Genomic DNA, 20,769 nt, shown 5'->3' with positions numbered 1-20,769 from the left:
CGATCACTCGAGCGATGAAAAAACGTCGTTCGACCTTGTGTAAATCTCCTAAGTTTTGTGTTAAATTACTTGGCGCATGCGCATTTTCCACCTAATCGCTGCGTTGCAAAAAATGGCAACGAGCGAACACCTCGGAATGACCACCACTTTACAATATTGTTCCACTGGAAATTGGACTATTTTGAAATCTGGCTGCTGCCACAGCAGAAATTTTGGAATGTTTTTACGTCAGACTAGCCTAAGGCTAGGGACTTTTTATTGATATATTCACTAAGTATACTCTGGATTTAAGGCATTTCTGAATATTTAAGGGTTAGCGCTACTTGCACCACATATATATATATATATATATATATATATATATATATATTAGAGATGAGTGGTTTCGGTTCGTTGAGATCCGAACCCCCCCGAACTTCACCCATTTTACACGGGTCCGAGGCAGCCTCGGATCTTCCCGCCTTGCTCGGTTAACCGGAACGCGCCCGAACGTCATCATCACGCTGTCGGATTCTTGCGAGATTCGTATTCTATATAAGGAGCCGCGCGTCGCCGCCATTTTCACTCGTGCATTGGAGATTGAACGGAGAGGACGTGGCAGCGTTCTCTCCCCTGAAAAACTCCGTAATCTGTGCTCAGTGTGCTGCAAATAATCTGTGCTCAGTGTGCTGAAAATATCTATGTTCTCTGCCTGAAAACGCTCCATATCTGTGCTCAGTGTGCTGCAAATCTCTGTGCTCAGTGTGCTGCATTGTGGGGACTGGCGACCACCAGTATAATTTATTTATTTATTTATTTATTAACAGTTTCTCATATAGCGCAGTAAATTCCGTTGCGCTTTACAATTTGAAATAACAATAACAAACTGGGTGATAACAGTCATAGAGGTAGGAAGGCCCTGCTCGCAAGCTTACAATCTATGGATTGTAAATAATAATATATAATGTATAATAATATATACTATTCTATAGCTTCTATACTGCTTGTCAGGACACGTGTCACAGTTACACTGCTCTGTACTGATATATATATACAGTAAATGTAATAAATATACTATTCTATAGCTTCTATACTGCTTGTCAGGACACGTGTCACAGTTACACCGCTCTGTACTGACATACAGTAATATATATATACTTTTCTATAGCTTCTATACTGCTTGTCAGGACACATGGTCACAGATACACTGCTCTGTACTGATATATACAATAATATATATACTTTTCTATAGCTTCTATACTGCTTGTCAGGACACATGGTCACAGATACACCGCTCTGTACTGATATATACAATAATATATATACTTTTCTTATTTTCTATAGCTTCTATACTGCTTGTCAGGACACATGGGTCACAGTTACACCGCTCTGTACTGATATATACAATAATATATATACTTTTCTATAGCTTCTATACTGCTTGTCAGGACACATGGGTCACAGTTACACCGCTCTGCAGAGCTGGCCATAGGCAAACTAGGCAATTGCCTAGGGCATTTGATATGCCTAGGGGCATCAGCAGCTTCTGCTGATTAAAATGATATGTGGCATGCCTATATTCTGTATGTAGCGTTTCATATGCAGATACAGCCACAGTCTCACACAGTATATAGGCATGCTGCATATCATTTTAATCAGCAGAAGCTGCTTGTGCATCCTAGCCACATAGCAATGCACATAAGATGAATTTTCATTAAAAAAAGGTGCCCGATGTTAGCATTGATGCAAGATTTGTGAGGACACATCTATATCCAAGCAGAGGCAGAGGTCACAGTGTTAGTGGCAGTGTGAGTGCTGTGTGCATGTGAGTGGGTTGGTGGGTTGGTTGTGCAGTAGTGTTCGGAATATGTGTAAGGAGCATTATGTGTGTCATGTAAAAATGCATTAATAATGTGAAACATATGTGTAAAGGTCCACGATGTGTGTCATTATGTGTATAAGGGCATTAATAATGTGCGGCATATGTGTAACAGGGTACTACTGTATGTGTGTCATTATGTGTATAAGGGCATTAATATTGTGCGCCATATGTGTAAGGTACATTATGTGTAAAAGGGTATTAATAAAGGTTGTCATAATGTGTAAGGTACATTATGTTTATAAGGACATTAATGTGTCTCATATGTGTAAGGGGTATTACTGTGTGGAATTGTGTATAAATTCATTACTAATATGTGGCATTATGTGTATAAGGAGCTCTACTATATGGCGTTGCATATAGAAAGGGCACTACTGTGTCGTCTAATGTGAATAAAGAGCAATAAGGTGTGGTGTAATGTGAATAAGGAGCAATTCAGTGTGATGTAATGTGAATAAGGGGCTCTACTGTGAGGAGTAACGTTTATAAGGTAAAGTGATACTACTGTGGGATGTAATATGAATTATGGACACTATCGCAAGATAAAATGTGAATAAAGTTGCAGTACTGTGTGGCGTAATTGGAATTGGGATTACTATTGTGTGGCCATGCCCCTTCCCAGCAAGAAAATGCCCCTTTTTGGGCTGTGCATCAAATGCGCGAACTGTTCATATTTAAAATATAGGGGGTACAAGGACTGCTATGGGTGAGGGGTGATGGTGCTGGGAAAGAGGTGCAAGGTCAGAGGCAGAACCAGCGGTGGTGCTAGTGGGCACCAGCCAAAATCTTGCCTAGGGCGTCATATTGGTTAGGGCCGGCTCTGCCGCTCTGTAATGATATATATATACAGTAATATATATACTATTCTATAGCTTCTATACTGCTTGTCAGGACACATGTTTCACAGTTACACCGCTCTGTACTGATATAGATATACAGTAATAATATATATACTATTCTATAGCTTCTATACTGCTTGTCAGGACACATGTTTCACAGTTACACCGCTCTGTACTGATATATATATAGTTATATACAGTAATATATATATACTATTATATAGCTTCTATACTGCTTGTCAGGACACATGTTTCACAGTTACACCGCTCTGTACTGAGATATATATATATATATATATATATTTATATATATATATACAGTAATAATATATATACTATTCTATAGCTTCTATACTGCTTGTCAGGACACATGTTTCACAGTTACACCGCTCTGTACTGATATATATATATATATATATATATATATATATATACAGTAATAATATATATACTACTCTATAGCTTCTATACTGCTTGTTAGGACACATGTTTCACAGTTACACCGCTCTGTACTGATATATATATATATATATATATATATATATATATATATACAGTAATATATATACTATTCTATAGCTTCTATACTGCTTGTCAGGACACATGTTTCACAGTTACACCGCTCTGTACTGTTATATATATATATATATATATATATATATACAGTAATATATATACTATTCTATAGCTTCTATACTGCTTGTCAGGACACATGTGTCACAGTTACACCGCTCTGTACTAATATATACAATGATATATATACTTTTCTATAGCTTCTAGTATTACAGTGCAGCATTTTGGTGATCAACAGTATACATATATAGTACAGTACAGTAGGCCATTGCTATTGATATATTACTAGAGATGAGTGGGTTCGGTTCCTCGGGATCGGGACCCCCCCGAATTTCACCTATTTTACACGGGTCCGAGGCAGCCTCAGATCCTCCCGCCTTGCTCGGTTAACCAGAACGCGCCCGAACGTCATCATCCCGCTGTCGGATTCTCAAGAGATTCGTATTCTATGTAAGGAGCCGCGCGTCGCCGCCACTTTCACTCATGCATTGGAGATTGAACGGAGAGGACGTGGCTGCGTTCTCTCCCTGAAAAGCTCCGTAATCTGTGCTCAGTGTGCTGCAAATATCTGTGCTCAGTGTGCTGCAAATATCTGTGCTCAGTGTGCTGCAAATATCTGTGCTCAGTGTGCTGCAAATAATCTGTGCTCAGTGTGCTGAAAATATCTACATTCTCTGCCTGAAAACGCTCCATATCTGTGCTCAGTGTGCTGAAAATATCTACATTCTCTGCCTGAAAACGCTCCATATCTGTGCTCAGTGTGCTGCAAATATCTGTGCTCAGTGTGCTGCATTGTGGGGACTGGGGACCACCAGTATAATAATACAGGTTGAGTATCCCATATCCAAATATCCGAAATACGGAATATTCCGAAATACGGACTTTTTTGAGCGAGAGTGAGATAGTGAAACTTTTGTTTTCTGATGGCTCAATGTACACAAACTTTGTTTAATACACACAGTTATTAAAAATATTGTATTAAATGACCTTCAGACTGTGTATATAAGGTGTATATGAAACATAAATGAATTGTGTGAATGTAGACACACTTTGTTTAATGCACAAAGTTATAAAAAATATTAGCTAAAATTACCTACAGGCTGTGTGTATAAGGTGCATATAAAACATAAATGCATTCTGTGCTTAGATTTAGATCCCATTACCATGATATCTCATTATGGTATGCAATTATTTCAAAATACGGAAAAATCCGATATCCAAAATACCTCTGGTCCCAAGCATTTTGGATAAGGGATACTCAACCTGTAGTACAGTACAGTAGGCCATTGCTGTATCTTGCAGCTCTGTGTCACTGAGTGCACGTATCCATTCCATATCTTTGCGGCATTTTTGTGAGCAGTATATATAGTATTACAGTGCAGCATTTTGGTGACCCAACAGTATATAGGTGGTCATTCCGAGTTGTTCGCTCGGTAATTTTCTTCGCATTGCAGCGATTTTCCGCTAATTGCGCATGCGCAATGTTCGCACTGCGACTGCGCCAAGTAAATTTGCTAAGAAGTTAGGAATTTTACTCACGGAATTACGAGGTTTTTTCTTCGTTCTGGTGATCGTAATGTGATTGACAGGAAGTGGGTGTTTCTGGGCGGAAACTGGCCGTTTTATGGGTGTGTTTGAAAAAACGCTGCAGTTTCTGGGAAAAACGCGGGAGTGTCTGAAGAAACGGAGGAGTGTCTGGGCGAACGCTGGGAGTGTTTGTGACGTCAAACCAGGAACGAAACTGACTGAACTGATCGCAGTTGCCGAGTAAGTGTGGAGCTACTCAGAAACTGCTAAAAAGTGTCTATCCGCAATTCTGCTAATCTTTCGTTCGCAATTTTACTATGCTAAGATTCACTCCCAGTAGGCCTCGGCTTAGCGTGTGCAAAGCTGCTAAAAGCAGCTTGCGAGCGAACAACTCGGAATGAGGGCCATAGTTGTGTACAGTAGGCCATTGCTGTATCTTGCAGCTCTGTGTCACTGAGTTCACGTATCCATTCCATATCTGTGCAGCATTTTTGTGAGCAGTATATATAGTATTACAGTGCAGCATTTTGGTGACCCAACAGTATATAGTTGTGTACAGTAGGCCATTGCTGTATCTTGCAGCTCTGTGTCACTGAGTGCACGTATCCATTCCATATCTGTGCGGCATTTTTGTGAGCAGTATATATAGTATTACAGTGCAGCATTTTGGTGACCCAACAGTATATAGTTGTGTACAGTAGGCCATTGCTGTATCTTGCAGCTCTGTGTCACTGAGTGCACGTATCCATTCCATATCTGTGCAGCAATTTTTGTGAGCAGTATATATAGTATTACAGTGCAGCATTTTGGTGACCCAACAGTATATAGTTGTGTACAGTAGGCCTTTGCTGTATCTTGCAGCTCTGTGTCACTGAGTGCACGAATCCATTCCATATCTGTACGGCATTTTTGTGAGCAGTATATATAGTATTACAGTGCAGCATTTTGGTGACCCAACAGTATATAGTTGTGTACAGTAGGCCATTGCTGTTGATATATTACTGGCATATAATTCCACACATTAAATAATGGAGAACAAAAATCTGGAGGGTAAAATAGGGAAATATCAAGATCCACTTCCACCTCGTGCTGAAGCTGCTGCCACTAGTCATGGCCGAGACGATGATATGCCATCAACGTCGTCTGCCAAGGCCGATGCCCAATGTTATAGTAGAGAGCATGTAAAATAAAAAAAACAAAAGTTCATTAAAATTACCCAAAAATCTAAATTAAAAGCATCTGAGGAGAAGCATAAACTTGCCAATACGCCATTTACGACACAGAGTGGCAAGGAACGGTTGAGGCCGTCTCCTATGTTCCTCATGACTAGTGGGTCAGCTTCCCATGAGGATGGAAGCACTCATCCTCCCGCTAGAAAAATTAAAAGACTTAAGCTGGCAAAAGCACAGCAAAGAACTGTGCGTTCTTCTAAATCACAAATCCCCAAGGAGAGTCCAATTGTGTCAGTTGTGATGCCTGACCTTCCCAACACTGGACGGGAAGAGGAGGCGCCTTCCACCATTTGCACGCCCCCTGCAAGTGCTGTAAGGAGTACCCACAGTCCAGTTCCTGATAGTCAAGTTGAAGATGTCACTGTTGAAGTACAGAAGGATGAGGATATGGGTGTTGCTGGCGCTGAGGAGGAAATTGACAAGAAAGATTCTGATGGTGAGGTGGTTTGTTTAAGTCAGGCACCCGGGGAGACACCTGTTGTCCGTGGGACGAATATGGCCATTGACATGCCTGGTCAAATTACAAAAAAAATCACCACTTCAGTGTGGAATTATTTTAAAACAAATGCGGACAACAGGTGTCAAGACGTGTGTTGCCTTTGTCAAGCTGTAATAAGTAGGGGTAAGGACATTAACCACCTAGGAACATCCTCCCTTATACGTCACCTGGAGCGCATTCATCAGAAGTCATTGACAAGTTCAAAAACTTTGTTTGACAGCGGAAGCAGTCCACTGACAACTAAATCCCTTACTCTTGTAACCAAGCTCCAGCAAACCACACCACCAACTCCCTCAGTGTCAATTTCCTCCTTAGACAGGAAAGCCAATAGTCCTGCAGGCCATGTCACTGGCAAGTCTGACAAGTCCTCTCCTGCCTGGGATTCCTCCGATGCATCCTTGAGTGTAACGCCTACTGCTGCTGGCGCTGCTGTTGTTGCTGCTGGGAGTCGATCGTCATCCCAGAGGGGAAGTCGGAAGACCACTTGTACTACTTCCAGTAAGCAATTGACTGTCCAACAGTCCTTTGCGAGGAAGATTAAATATCACAGCAGTCATCCTGCTGCAAAGTGGATAACTCAGGTCTTGGCAGCTGCGGTGGTGTTAAACGTGTGTCCGGTATCCACCTTTAATTCACAGGTAATTAGAGAATTGCTTGAGGTACTGTGTCCCCGGTACCAAATACCATCTAGGTTCCATTTCTCTAGGCAGGCGATATCGAGAATATACACAGACGTCAGAAAAAGACTCACCAGTGTCCTAAAAAATGCAGTTGTAACCAATGTCCACTTAACTACGGACATGTGGACAAGTGGAGCAGGGCAGACTCAGGACTATATGACTATGATAGCCCACTGGGTAGATGTATTGCCTCCCGCAGCAAGAACAGCAGCGGCGGCACCAGTAGCAGCATCTCGCAAACGCCAACTCATTCCTAGGCAGGCTACGCTTTGTATCACCGCTTATCATAAGAGGCACACAGCTGACAACCTCTTACGGAAACAGAGGAACATCATCGCAGAATGGCTTACCCCAATTGGACTCTCCTGGGGATTTGTGACATCGGACAACGCCACCAATATTGTGCGTGCATTACATGTGGGCAAATTCCAGCACGTCCCATGTTTTGCACATACATTGAATTTGGTGGTGCAGACTTTTTTAAAAAAATGACAGGGGCGTGCAAGAGATGCTGTCGGTGGCCCGAAGAATTGTGGGCCACTTTCGGCATTCAGCCACCATGTGCCGAAGACCAGAGCACCAGCAAACACTCCTAAACCTGCCACGCCATCAGCTGAAGCAAGAGGTGTTAACGAGGTGGAATTCAACCCTCTATATGCTTCAGAGGATGGAGGAGCAGCAAAAGGCCATTCAAGCCTATACAGCTACCTACGATATAGGCAAAGGAGGAGGAATGCACCTGACTCAAGCGCAGTGGAGAATGATTTCAACGTTGTGCAAGGTTCTGCAACCCTTTGAACTTGCCACATGTGAAGTCAGTTCAGACACTGCCAGCCTGAGTCAGGTCATTCCCTTCATCAGGCTTTTGCAGGAGAAGCTGGAGAGATTGAAGGAGGAGTTAAAACGGAGCGATTCTGCTAGGCATGTGGGACTTGTGGATGGAGCCCTTCATTCGCTTAACCAGGATTCATGGGTGGTCAATATGTAGAAATCAGAGCACTACATTTTGGCCACCGTGCTCGATCCTAAATTTAAAAGCTCTCTTTCCAGCAGACACAAGTCTGCAGAGGTTCAAAGACCTGCTGGTGAGAAAATTGTCAAGTCAAGCGGAACGTGACCCGTCAACAGCTCCTCCTTCACATTCTCCCGCAACTGGGGCTGCGAGGAAAAGGCTAAGAATTCCGAGCCCACACACTGGCGGTGATGCAGGGCAGTCTGGAGCGAGTGCTGACATCTGGTCCGGACTGAAGGACCTGCCAACGATTACTGACATGTCGTCTACTGTCACTGCATATGATTCTGTCACATTGAAAGAATGGTGGAGGATTATATGAGTGACCGCATCCAAGTAGGCACGTCAGACAGTCCGTACGTATACTGGCAGGAAAGAGAAGCAATTTGGAGGCCCTTGCACAAACTGGCTTTATTTTACCTTAGTTGCTCCCCCCTCCAGTGTGTACTCCGAAAGAGTGTTTAGTGCAGCCGGTCACCTTGTCAGCAATCGGCGTACGAGGTTACTTCCATAAAATGTGGAGAAGATGATGTTCATCAAAATGAATTATAATCAATTCCTCTGTGGAGACATTCACCAGCATTTGCCTCCAGAAAGTACACAGGGTCCTGAGATGGTGGATTCCAGTGGGGACGAATTAATAATCTGTGAGGAGGGGGATGTACACAGGTAGAGGGGTGAGGAATTGTACGATGAGGAGGAGGTGGACATCTTGCCCCTGTAGAGCCAGTTTGTGCAAGGAGAGATTGATTGCTTCTTTTTTGGTGGGGGCCCAAACCAACCCGTCATTTCAGTCACAGTCGTGTGGCAGACCCTGTCGCTGAAATGATGGGTTTGTTAAAGTGTGCATGTCCTGTTTATACAACATAAGGGTGGGTGGGTGGGAGGGCCCAAGGACAATTCCATTTTGCATCTCTTTTTTTTTTTCATTTATCTTTGCATCATGTGATGTCTGGGGCCAGTTTTTTTAAGTGCCATCTTGTCTGACACTGCAGTGCCACTCCTAGATGGGCCAGGTGTTTGTGCCGGCCACTTGGGTTGCTTAGTTTAGTCATCCAGCGACCTCGGTGCAAATTTTAGGACTAAAAATAATATTGTGAGGTGTGAGGTGTTCAGAATAGACTGGAAATGAGTGGAAATTATGGTTATTGAGGTTAATAATACTATGGGATCAAAATGGCCCACAAATTCTATGATTTAAGCTGTTTTTGAGGGGTTTTTGAAAAAAAAAACACCCAAATTCAAAACACACCCGAATCCGACAAAAAAATTTCAGGGAGGTTTTGCCAAAACGCGTCCGAATCCAAAACACGGACGCGGAACCGAATCCAAAAAAAAACAAAAACCAAAACCCGAAAAATGTCCGGTGCACATCTCTAATATATATATATTTTTTCATTTTAGAAAAATCATCTCTGGAACAGCCTACTGTTGTGACCGTGTCCAAAAGCAGAGTTGAAAAACAGCAACCGCTAGCATTAACGTAGACTAAAGCTTGAAGAAGGTCGTGGAAGGAATCGCATTGGATGCCTTTGATTGGTAAGACATTTTTAGAAATAAAAATGTTTCACACTGGTGTTTCTCTGTGTGTGTGTGTGTGTGTGTGTGTGTGTGTGTGTGTGTGTGTGTGTGCTGTAGGTGTTGGAATTCCCTAATTCCCAGGAGGACAACCAAGTACCTCTGTATGAAAGCGGAGTGCCGGCCATTATGCAATCTCTATCTATCTATCTATCTATCTATCTATCTATCTATCTATCTATCTATCTATCTATCTATCTATAAATCAATATATAATTTTTGTTTTTTGTTTTCTTTTAGAAAAATCATCTCTGGAACAGCCTACTGTTGCGACAGTGTCCAAGAAAAGAGTTGAAAAACAGCAACCGCTAGCATTAAAGCAGACAAAAAGCCAGAAGAAGGTCGTTGAAGGAATTGCATTGGATGACTTTGATTGGAAAGACATTTGAAGAAATAAAAATGTTGTTTCTCTTTATTTTCCTCTTTTTGTGAGATTTTGGTTAGGCCATTTCCGTAGTTGAGGTAATAAAGCTGGCATATGTATTGAGAGATATTTATGTATTTCGTCTTTGGGTGGTATAACAATTTAATCTTTCTAATATTCAATGTTTTTGTTGTGAGCGATATGTCTTAGCTTAGTTTTTGGACTGACCTATTTACCATGCGGAGGACATATATATATATATATATATATCGAAAAGCATAGGCGGCACTCCCAGACTGGTAAAGGTGAAATAAAACTTCATAGCAACGTTTCGGGGGGTCTCACCCCATCATCAGGCTAACATTTAAACATACAAGTGAAAAGATTTATACTCACCGGTCTTCTGTGCTCCCGCCCGTCACCGGCAGCCGCCGCAGGCTCCGTCACTGCACTTCCGGCCCCAGACCGCTGACGTCAGCGGAAGCTACGGACAGACGCGACTAGCGCCGGGAGGGGCTGAGAAAAAGCAACAGAGCACCGATAAGTTACCATGACAACATATAAACAAAACAGTGAAACAACCAAAAATCAGATGCGGGGAAGCAAACAAACCCCCACAATAAAAAAACGTGCAAAACAACAAATACTTGTGACATGTGTGTGGTAACTACCTCATTATAGTACAAATTACCTGACAGCACGCAGACATATATGGCCTATGCAAGACTTTGTTCAAAAAAGTTTACATCTACATACTTATAACCATGCCTAATGCATATGGTCATATCTGACTAGCAGCTTGATTTAAGAATAAATTTTTATGGGGTAACTATGTATGTATAATTGTTTATATATGCTTGGAAGGAGAGCCTAAAATATTATTTTAGAAAACTACTGCTTGAGTCTTGTATATAAGAATATTAAATACCAAAACCTATACGCAATGGCCAACTCCCAAACATATCTCCCAAAGTGTAATTTACTCATATGGGAGAAATATACATTAGCCCCCAAACATACAACACCTACCAGGGTTTAAAATTTATAAATCACAAAAAAGCAGAAAGGCTTAGGGACTCATTAAGCCCCCTAGGGCTCACGGTGTCCAAAGCATGGATCCACCGTGCCTCCAATTGAAGAAGTTTCTTAGCTCGATCTCCCCTCCTTAGGGAGTCCGGCACCTGTGCAATCATCCTATATCTCAAAGCCGACATGCCATGCCTAGCATGTGCAAAGTGCCTTGCCACGGCTTGGTCACTGGTGCCTGCCACTAGTGCCGCCCTAATGGCAGCACGATGCTGGGCAATTCTTTCTTTAAATTGCCTCTCTGTCTTTCCCACGTAATGGAGACCACATGGGCAAGACAACAGATAAACTACAAACCTGGATGAGCATGTTAGAACAGACTTGATGGTAAATTGTTTACCCGAATACGGGTGACTGAATTTATTACCTGTAATGAGTGCACTACACATAGTGCACCCTGTGCATTTATAACACCCACCCTTTCTCGACAAAAAATGTTGCTTGGGGGGCCCCATCCCTGTGATATCTGTACGTACTACTAGATCTTTTACATTAGGTCCCCTAGTAAAACTGGGGAGCAGCCGGGTGTCTTTAAGAGATGGTAATTCAGGGTCCGAACTAATAATAGGCCAAAGTTGTTTGGCCCTTTTACCTATAAATTTGCTTTTGGTCGTATATCTATTGACCCACGGGACCCTCTGCATAGAATTCAATTCAGGTAATTTCTCTTTAATTAGATCCTGTCGATCAAGTGACAATGCCTTACTCTTGGCCTGATCAAGTAATGTTTTGGGATATCCCCTAGCCATAAATTTCTTCGCAATGTTATCCACTTGTGTCTTTCTCTCATTAACATCACTCACAATGCGGCATGCTCTCACAAACTGTGAGAATGGCAAGCTGTCTCTAGTGGCCTGTGGATGAAAACTACTGTAACTCAGTAACGTGTTACGGTCGGTGGGTTTAACATACATGTTGGTCCTGAGTTGTTGACCCAGCACACTGATGTCCATGTCTGAAAAATGGACTCCCTGCTGGCTAATGTTGGCAGTAAGTTTGACAGGACTCATGGAAGAATTATGTTGATTAATAATATCTTCCAAATGGCTCACCTCTCCTGTCCAGAAAAGCAAAATATCATCGATATAATGATAATATTTGAACACAAACTTACTAATGTTGGGGTCCTCAAAGAACAACTTATGTTCAACTTCATGCATAAAGGAATTTGCATATGAAGGAGCCACTCAGCTCCCCATAGCACACCCCGCTTGTTGAAGGAAAAAACTTCCGTCAAATAAGAAATAATTGTGTGTTAATGTAAATTCCAGTAATTTACAGAAAAAAACAACATCCGGACCCGTATATACCGAACTGCTGGAGACCAGTTTGAATACTGCTGACAATCCCTGCTCGTGTGGTATACACGTGTATAGACTGGTGACATCTATACTAGCCAACACTATGCCTTCAGGTACTGCTACACTTTCAGCAAAACTTCTTAGCAAGGAAGAGGTGTCTTTCAAATGCGTATCAGTATGTTGAATGACAGGTTGCAAATAGAAATCTAAGAAACTGGCTATCGGCTCACACAACGACCCACGGGCAGATATAATAGGTCTGCCGGGTGGTCGTTGCGGATCTTTATGCAATTTGGGGATTGTGTAAAAAACCGGGACTGTTGGTGATTTTTTACACAAAAAATCTCTGGTATCACTATCAATTATGCCCCTACTAACACCATCCTCTACTAAACCACATAACTCCTTCCTGAATCTATCTGTGGGATCCACTGTTAATTTACAATAGGTGGTGACATCATCTAGCAATCTGAGACAATCCTCTTTGTAGGTACTGAGGTCCATGACCACTATAGCTCCCCCCTTATCTGCACCCCTGATGATGATGTCTTGACATTTGCTTAAATTCATCAGAGCTGAATGTTCATCCTTAGTTAAATTCTGATGAACATATGGAGGAGTACCCCTTGCTTCCTTGTTACAATCTTCTAGTAATCTAGAGAAAGTCCTTACTGCAGGGTTAAAAGACTGCAGGTCAAATGTGGAAACAGGTTTGAACTTTCTGCTGTGGTGCACACCAACACCATTCCTGCTGGGTGTATTCAGTCCTTTATTGTTCTGTTTGTCAAAAAATTCTCTGATCTTGAGTTTGCGATGAAATTTGAAGTTGTCAACCATCCCTTGGAACTCCTGATGGAAGTGTGTGGGGACAAAACTAAGACCCTTGGCTAAAACCTGTGTCTCTGCTTCAGACAACCTGCAGCTGGAAAGATTAAATATCAAGTCCTTGGACCCTTCGGCGGCTTGTTTGCGCCTCTGCCTCTGCGTCTGCCTCCCATATATATATAAAAAAAAAAAAAAAAACATTTTGGGGGGAGTCATGCAGGTTCATTGATTTTGCTATATCTTTGTAGCTATTATCGATTTGATTATACTCCTGTGTACATCAAGAAATAGTATAATAAAAAAAATACCACATCACATTTACCTGTAAGGGGATTACATACATTTTTTAAGAAAAAAGAAGTTAATTGTTCTTGATATAGTTATTGTAAAATACGAAGAAGTGTAGATGACATCACTCTGTTTTTGTCTTAATTACATAATAAAATAACAATAAAATCAAACAATAATAGAAACAAAACCATAATTATTAGAAAAAAACGTTAATATCTTGTTTCATTTGTCTTCAAACTTCGTTTTGTGGCTTTTCGCTTATACGTTTTTTTCTGTGTCATCTCTGTGTATCATCCAGCAGTAGTCAGCCATCATGCTGACGTCCCAACGACCCTGGTATCTTCTTTCTACATCTTTAACGTCTTGGTGGAACCGTTCACCCTGTTCTACACTGTAGTCTCCGAGATTATTCGGGAAATGCTCAATATGGGAATTTAAATTTTTTTACCTTTAAACTCATATTGCAGCCATGTTTTCTGTAACTATTTAGCATTTCCACGATACATTTTTGTAGTTTGGATCCTTGACATTGCCTAAAAATGTTGAAATCACTTGTTTGAACGTCCACACCGAAAGTTCCACAATATTCATACACACCCGAAATGTTCATCTTTTATTAACTTTCTAATGTCAGGGCCTGTCAAAATGCTGTGTGTGTATATGTGGTGGTGTGTGTGTGTCCTGTCTATGTTTGTAGTGTGTACTGTGTGTGTATATGTGGCGGTAGACAGGAGTTATAATTACATGGTACAGGGCAAAACTGTGTTGCATCTGTTGTATTTGGTTCCACCTTCGCCAGCTCAACTTGTAGTTGTAGTTGTTGTGTGTGTGCAATGTTCCTTTAGACAGTATGGCGTTTAGGCCCTTTGTAAATTTCAGCCCCAGGCCCATGTAGACCTTAATCTGGCACTGGACAGGGAGAAGTTTTATGATGAGAACTGAATTGCAACGTTCTATACTACAGACTGAATTCATTTAAGAGATTTGATTACCCAAGGGTACTCAGGCGCTTTAGGTATAAGGTGTTTCACCGAGCTGCTGCCTTAAATTAAGGGGGAGTGTCCCCCACAAGATAAACAAGCAAGAGAAATGGAAGGCTGCGCTAGATAAATGTAATATGACAACAATAATTGGTCTATTAACTGTACAATTTATTATTAAAAGATATTATCACTGAAATGGTGTGATGAGTATATCATAAAATGCTTGCAACATTAATAAGACTTAATAAAAACATATAGTTGGGGTATAAGAAAGGGTTACCCAATTAGCCAGCAATGGAGGAAGTTGGTAGGTGGAAGAGTCCGTTCCAAAGTAGTCCCCCAGATAAGTCCGAGTCCGGTATATGTAGGTATTTAGGAGGTAAGCAGTGTCCCATATAATAGCAAATTGCCGCTAGAGGATATGATGCTCCTGGGTTTTTGGATGGTGAGCTCCTCATGCAATGCGATGTATGGAAATCATTGGTTCACCTGTCCTGAACCAATGAGGAAGCTCATTAAGAGTGAAATGCGCATAGGCTTCAGCAATGTGCTCCCGTATCAGTAATAATGTTTAAAATGTGCAATTGGTATATAACATACATGTGAGACCTATAGTGTATCATTAGGAGCCAAACCTGCTCATGTTAGAGAGGAGTCTTTGAACGTATTTATATTCACCTGAAACTCCATTTGCATGCTGTGGGCTAGCTGACATTAATATCAAACAAGAGAAACAACGGGGTTAATGCCAGATACAAGATTGTCTCTGTGTCTGGCGGATATTTAGTGCTATTGTAAGTGTACTGCAGTTAGTCGGTAAACAGGGGCGTGATCCTCTGATACTTATACAAATAACAAGTTACTTGAATCTAACTAGCAATATTTATGTGTTACTAATATGTCAGTACCAGTAACGACGGCTGCTAATACTAACTTATACATACGGTGTAAAACATTGTGGATTAACATCATATGGGATATATTAAACCCATCTTTCCAGCACATTTATTCATGCATTATTAATAGCAGTAACTGGGATCAGAGATTATTAAGATCTATAAAGTAGACAGCCTTTAATATAGGGCAGTGAGACCATTTACCCAGGCTTATCCCCATCAGTTATCTCAAACACTGAGTTTATTTATATAATGTCATACTAGCATTTTCTGCATTATGTGACACTCTAGGATTTCAGGCATAAGTTACATATTTAGCAACATCGTTTCACACCTCCATTTATAACATTACAATCAAGTTATCATTATTACAGCCCTAAGGGTAGGAGTGGGGAAAAATTTGGTTACAATTCGATGTAACAGTTTTGTAACCTCTAATGCTGCATTCAGACTGCAAATGCCGGATCCTACCCGGTAAGACAAACGTGTACTTACCGGGTGGGATCCGGCATTTGCACTCCGCTGCTGGCTTTCCGACCCGGCAATATACCGGGTCGGTTGCCATAACAACGGAGCGCGCAGCAGCAGCAGGGGCGGGGGTGGAGGCGGCGTCGGGAGATGAGCTCATCTCCAGCGCCGCCTCTCCCTATCTTGTGAATGGGAACCGTGTCGCATCGACACGGCTCCCATTCACACCGCACCTGACCCGGTAATCAACCCGGGTAAAACCCTTCTTTTTTACCGGGTTGATTTACCGGGTCAGGCGACCCGCTAAATCGGCCAGTGTGCTTTCACATCGCACACTGACCCGGTTCGACACGGCAATATGCCGTGTCGGTACCGGGTTATTTGTGCGATGTGAAAGGGGTATAAGTAAGACAGCCTATTTCCCTCTATCGCAGCATAACAGCCTCCAATGAATATGACAACTGCAGGTCTCATATAAAGATAGCACTGATACAGTGCTGCACAAATATATGTATGTAAATGCACAATTGAAATAAACACAGGAAAATATATGAAGGGAAAAACACATTAGCTTTGTTTTTAAATCTTTATTCACATATAGTTCTATTTCTGTCACCTTCTATTCTCTGTTTCTTATTCTATGAATTTTAATATTTCGCTCTAATTTCAATAAAGGACAATTAAGTCCCATATAAATGAATAATAAAATAAACATTTATATCATTTTAGGTTATTGAGCATTTAAGCCTTTATTTGATATTGCTGCTGTGGATATATATGTTTTATAACAACAATCATATCAATGATTTAGTAGTTGGATGAGTGCACCTTAAATTTATCTGGTTTCATTTCCTTTTCCCCTTTCTATGGGGATTTGACAGAATACATTTATTACTTTAATGAATATGAAAAAAATGACTTATTCATAAATACACGTTTTGCAGAAAAACCTGATGTGAAATGCAAAATTGGAAGTATCACCTAAATTTGTTAAAAAAGCTTTTTCATCGCAGACCTGTGTTATCTATTCATGCTGCAATTAATCTATACAGGTTGAGTATCCCATATCCAAATATTCCGAAATACGGAATATTCCGAAATACAGACTTTTTTGAGTGAGAGTGAGATAGTGAAACCTTTGTTTTCTGATGGCTCAATGTACACAAACTTTGTTTAATACTCAAAGTTATTAAAAATATTGTGTTAAATGACCTTCAGGCTGTGTGCATAAGGTGTATAAGAAACATAAATGAATTGTGTGAATGTACACACACTTTGTTTAATGCACAAAGTTATAAAACATATTGGCTAAAATTACCTTCAGGCTGGGTGTGTAAGGTGTGTATGTAACATAAATGCATTCTGTGCTTAGATTTAGGTCCCATCACCATAATATCTCATTATGGTATGCAATTATTCCAAAATACGGAAAAATCCGATATCCAAAATTCCTCTGGTCCCAAGCATTTTGGATAAGGGATACTCAACCTGTATTAACTTTATATAAACAATACATATTGTAACACAGGATTACATTTTGTATCAATTTCGGGTGATGATGCGTTTCACGGCTGTGGAACGCATGACACTTCCGGTAGTCCGCTTTTGGTTTGTTTTTGATTTCTAATGGCTTATTTATATTGCTGGTACCCTTATAATGAGTTATTATCTAACAGTTGATACATGAATTGACTTTGTCACCCTGGTGTCTCTATATGATCCATATATGAGCTAAAAAATGTAGGCTTCTGCTCGGGATATTAAGGGTGAGGTGTGTATGCAAGGTGTAACATGATGTGCCCATATTATGTAATGATGCATATATGTATCACATTTGAATTTCAGATAGCATTGGTAAAGGTAAAAAAGGCTCCTGATTTAAAATGTGCTGTCACTATAGTAGTTTTTTTTCATTTGCAACAGGGTGTGTGTTGGTTTCAGCAGTTGGAATGTGCAATTGTAGTAATCCACCTGTCCATTTTTATTTATTTTGGGTCCTAAGATTATGAGGCAAGAAATTAAACGCAGCCAAAAAAACTTGGATTTCTTCATGCAAAGGAAGAGAAGGGTAGAAGATGAAGACCTAAATCAGAAGGAAAAACCTAGTAAATTGAACAGAGATGAATGCACTGAAGATTGTTCTTCTTCAATTCAAGCTTGCGGCAGCATGCAGAAGAATGATATTGGAAACTACATTGACTCAGTTACAGCTATTGATGACAATTTGAAACGTGAGCTTCTGGAGAGACCATGGAGGCCTTCACTTGGATACAAGCTACCGTTTTCAACACATAATAATAATGGGAAAGAGGAAAAACGGTTTCTTAATCTCAACTGGACAGGTTTCCGTGGTTGTTGTACTCTGATGCTAAAAAAGGAGTCTTATGCAAATATTGTGCCCTATTTGTTACAGCAGGAATGGGAGGCTCCCACAAACATGTTCCTCTTCAGAAACTTGTAAAAGTGCCCTTCACTATTTTAGCAAAGCTGTTAGCCAAAGATAGACATATGCACTTAGTAACATAGTAATTGAGATTGAAAAGAGGCAAAATGCCCATCGCGTTCAACCTGTATTTTGTATTAAGTTGAGTTAATTTTATTGTACCTGCTGAAGAATGTTTTATGACTAGTTAACAACTACAAATCATGTTACACCCAGATTAACGACGTCAATATTTTAAATGTTGTAACCTTGGATGTTCTTTTCAATCAGAAATTCATCCAATCCCCTTTAAAATACATTTACAGAGTCCACCATTACCACCTTCCTTGGCAAGGAATTCCAAATCCTTATTGCCCTAACCGTGAAGAACCCTTTCCTCCGCTGCGTACGGAATTTTCTCTCCTTCAGCCTCAGCGAGTGCTCACGTGTCCTAAACAGAGTTCTTTTAATAAATAATTCCTCTGATAAATTCTTTGTAGTGTCCCTTTACATATTTGAAGACATTAATAATGTCTCCTCTTAGACGCCTCTTTTCCATTGTATACATGTTCAACCTAGTAAGCCTTTCCTCGTAATCCATTCCCTCTAGCCCTTTAATCAATTTAGTAGCTCGCCTTTGAATCCTTTCGAGTTCACCGATATCTTTTTTATACAGTGGTGCCCAAAACTGAACACAATAATCCAGTGCGGACGTTCCAATGATTTGTACAGCAACAGAATTACATCCTCGTCCCTTGTCTCAATTCCCCGTTTTATGCACGCTAACACCTTACTTGCCTTCTTTACTCCGCATTGACATTGTATACGGTTATTAAATTTATTATCAATGAATACCCCCAAATCCTTTTCCAAAACTGTTACCCCTAGACTTTACCCGTTTAATATGTAGGATGCAAGTTTGTTTTTAGTCCCGAAATGAATAACCTTGCATTTTTCTATACTGAACTTCATTCTCCATTTAGACGCCCAGATTTCAAGTTTAGATAAGTCATTCTGCAGAGACTCCACATCTATTTCTGAATTGATTACTCTACACAGTTTAGTATCATCTGCAAAGATTGACACTGTGCTTTCCAGGCCTATTTCTAGGTCATTGATAAATATGTTGAACTTATGAGAAGCAACAATACCACAGGGATTCTGTGCAAACAGCAAAAGAGTTTCTGAAGGCCTGTCATGCACCAGAAAGGAATTTTATGAACAGGATTAGTTCACTTTGAGTACAGCAGGTCCAAGAGAACAGACAGAGATTGAAGTCTTTAATAGAAACCATTCTTTATCTTGGCAGACAGAACATACCTCTTCGAGAACATCGAGATGATGGAAAATTATTTACAGAAGCTGACACAGAAGCACTGATTAATGAAGGAAATTTTAGAGAGTTTCTGTGATTTTAAGTTAACAGTGGGGATGCTGTTCTGGCAAAACACCTTGAGAACTCACAAGCGAATGCAACTTATATCAGCAAGACTACTCAAAATCAGCTGATTGAATGTTGCGCAGAAGAGATCAGGACTGTTATTCTTGAACGTGTCAAAGACGCAACATTTTACTGTGTAATATTTGATGAAACTACTGATATTTCCCACTGTTCTCAGTTGAGTCTTTGTTTATCGTATGTGTACAAGGACTAAAGACATGAAGGCTTCATTGCATTTCAAAATGTTCATAAGGCTTGTTTCAAGGATTTATCCCCATATTTTGAGCCTAAAGTGAGTGGCAGAGTGTTGGGCCAGCTTGTAATTAGTAAAATTAAAAAAGTGAAATTTAAACCTGCTGCATTGCGTTGGAATTGGCACAGATGAATGTTCCCTGATGATATCAGACCAGCTGGGTGCAGTTGCAGTGATACAAAAGGAGGCCAAATATGCTACAAGATGTCCTTGCTTTAACCATGCATTAAACTTGTCAATGTCCAAGACTTCATCAGTTCAGAGTGTACGCATAAGTATTGGCATAATCAAGGAAGTTGTATCTTTTTTTAAAGCTTCAGCTAAGCGAAATCATATTCTTATGAATGTTGTTGATGCACAATTAAAGGGCATTGACCTAATAGAAAAAATTGTACAAGCACTTGAATGTATATCACAATGGAATGAAACAGCAACATCCATTGCAGCCAAGAGTTTGTTAATTTCAATCAAAAGTGTTGATAATATCGTGGCATTGCACTGCCAGTTGTCAATATTTGCTCTGAGTCTGCCACTTAGCCGGCTGTTCCAAAAGAAAACTCTAAACTTTACTGGTGCTGCTACTCTTGTCACTTATCTCCTATCAGTTCTGAACAACCAACATTTAAATTGTATTCAAGAGT

General features: G+C 40.5%; 1 long non-coding RNA gene across 1 annotated transcript in view; it reads left to right on the top strand.

Annotated features, from left to right (window-relative positions):
- LOC134908927 (uncharacterized) overlaps nt 1-10,269 on the top strand; it is a 118,947-nt gene extending 108,678 nt beyond the window's left edge. The window contains exons 3-4 of the long non-coding RNA XR_010175819.1: nt 9,625-9,759; nt 10,039-10,269. This is a non-coding gene — a long non-coding RNA (uncharacterized LOC134908927). The remainder of the gene's footprint in view (nt 1-9,624; nt 9,760-10,038) is intronic.
- Nucleotides 10,270-20,769: the final 10,500 nt, after the last annotated feature.

Source organism: Pseudophryne corroboree, chromosome 4 (assembly GCF_028390025.1).
Source record: "Pseudophryne corroboree isolate aPseCor3 chromosome 4, aPseCor3.hap2, whole genome shotgun sequence".
In the NCBI taxonomy this organism is placed as follows: Eukaryota; Metazoa; Chordata; class Amphibia; order Anura; family Myobatrachidae; genus Pseudophryne; species Pseudophryne corroboree.
Note: the sequence above shows the minus strand (reverse complement) of the source record. Positions and strands in the feature narration are given on the sequence as shown.